We start from the raw sequence: 2,305 nt of genomic DNA, 5'->3' as shown, positions 1-2,305 counted from the left end.
AGGATGGGGCGCTGGCTGGGTGAGGGGTTTAAAGGGCTGCCACGGCGGTGATGTCAGCCTCCCCCCCCCCGCTGACTCGCCCTGGCCCCCTCCTGGCCAGAGGAAACCGGCTCTTTCCCCACCACCCGCCCCCCGCGCCGCCCCCCCAGTGACTCCACACAGGCTCCATATTTGGGGAAAGACACCAAGTTGGAGCAGTCTACCGGGGGCTGCCCGAGACATTCTCTGCGTGCTTTGGGGATGGAGCCGGCGGGGGCGGGGCCGCGCTGCCGGCGGGGAACCGCCGGGAAAAGCCTTTTATGGACAGGACCACGAAGGCTTTCCTTTCCGTCTGGACTTAGGGTTGCTCCTCTGACACTGTTCCCTGCCTCCGGGTTTGCGGGGAGGGGGAAATTCAAGAGGGGCTGTCCAGTGAAAGAGGTTGGGGGACCCTTCCCTGAGGCTTGTGGGGGACTAACCAGCCACTCTCTCCTCCTGGGACTTTTAGCTCTAGCAGGAGACAGGAGCTCCCCTTTCCCGAGGATCAGCTACGTGCCAGGCATTTTGCAAACGCGCTCATTTGGTACTCACAGCTGCATCCTGACAGCATAATTACTCTCCCATTTTACAAATGAGGAGACAGAGGTTCGGAGGGCGTCTTACCCAAGGCCACGTGGTGAGTCTTGAGAGGCAGAACCTGGGCATCCCTGCCGACCCCCAGCCATGCAGGAGCCAGAGAGGGTGGCAGACCCACCCTTCCAGCTGCACCTGCTCAGGCTGAGAGCTCCCAGTTGGGGTGGGTCTTAAATCACACGCTTTAGCTGAGGGTGGGAATGCAGGGGTCAGCAACAGCTAGGTCCGATCCAGAGGGTCTGCAGGGCCTGAGGCACCAATACTGGGGTTGGAGGCTCACAGACTCCTATCATCCCTCCCTCTTTTTTTTTTTTATGTATTTGTTTATGTATTTATGACCAGTGCTGCTCGGCATGTGGCATCTTAATTGCATGTGGCATCTTAATTCCCCGACCAGGGATCGAACCTGCCACCCCTTGCAGTGGAAGGGCAGAGTCTTAACCACTGGACCACCAGGGCAGCCCCCCCATCCCTCCTTTTCAAACAGTCCCTACCTCCTCTGGAAAACAGACGACCCCATCACCCAAGGAACGAGACCCGCTCAAATCTCGCTTCGGAAATCTTGGGAAGGGATAGGAAGTGAAGAAAGGTAAGGGGCACCCGGTGGGGGCTCTGGGCTGCCTGCTGTGGCAGCACTCCATCCTTGGGCAGCCTGGCAGGGAGGAGCTAATACTCTACCACTCTGCACACCCACACCCGGCACCACTAGGAGAGACCTTCCCAGACACCCAGCTCCTACACCAGCTCCGGACGCCAGAGCCTAGCAGTGCAGAAGTACAGTGCCTCCCAGTGGCATATGCGGGGAAGAGCAGGGAGAAGAGCTAGGGAGCAGCTGAAGAGGAGCCCTCTAGACTTTGTGTCCTTAATTCACCAGCTTCCTCATCACAAGCCCGCCCCACCCAACCCCCGGCCCCCCGCCCCGCCCAACCCCCGGCCCCCCGCCCCGCCCAACCCCCGGCCCCCCGCCCCGCCCAACCCCCGGCCCCCCGCCCCGCCCAACCCCCGGCCCCCCGCCCCGCCCAACCCCCGGCCCCCCGCCCCGCCCAACCCCCGGCCCCCCGCCCCGCCCCGCCCCGCCCCGCCCGGCTCCGCCCCGCCCCGCCCGGCTCCGCCCCGCTCCGCCCGGCTCCGCCCCGCTCCTCATCTTGTCCTCCTTAGGCTGCCGAAATTTAAATAGCCTTCCAGGGTCATCCTGAAGGTCCCTCCTCTTGGAGCTTGCATGTCATTCACGGTGCCGACTCCCCCACCATTCACTCCATCTCGTGTTCCTGAAGCACCACCTGTCCACTCAAGTCGGCTGAGGGAGCACTGACCCGTGCCTGCAGCCTGCTGAGCCGGGAGGGGCTCAGATAAGAAGTGAAGCTGGCCTGATTGGTGGCTGGGAACCAGATGGTCAGAGGCTGCCCCCATTTACCAGGTGAGATGACACAGCTATGGCTTTTTCCCTACGTGATCCTCTTCACCCTCACGGTGCCTGGCACAGAGCAGGCCTCTGGTAAATGTTGACTGAATTGATGCCATTGCACAAAAGAGAAAAAAAACATGAGACTATTAAGGGACTGCTATTCCCAGCAGGACTGGGGCTTGGAAGAGAAAAGCAGACCAGATGACCCGGGAAATGGAGGAGCCTGGCCCCAGCCCTCATTCTCAACATTTCCATCCAGAAAGAGGGAGCAGAGATGGGCCCAAGGAC

Source organism: Giraffa tippelskirchi, chromosome 11 (assembly GCF_054371585.1).
Source record: "Giraffa tippelskirchi isolate mGirTip1 chromosome 11, T2T-mGirTip1v1.2.pri, whole genome shotgun sequence".
Taxonomy (NCBI): Eukaryota; Metazoa; Chordata; class Mammalia; order Artiodactyla; family Giraffidae; genus Giraffa; species Giraffa tippelskirchi.
This window is presented reverse-complemented; position numbering follows the sequence as displayed.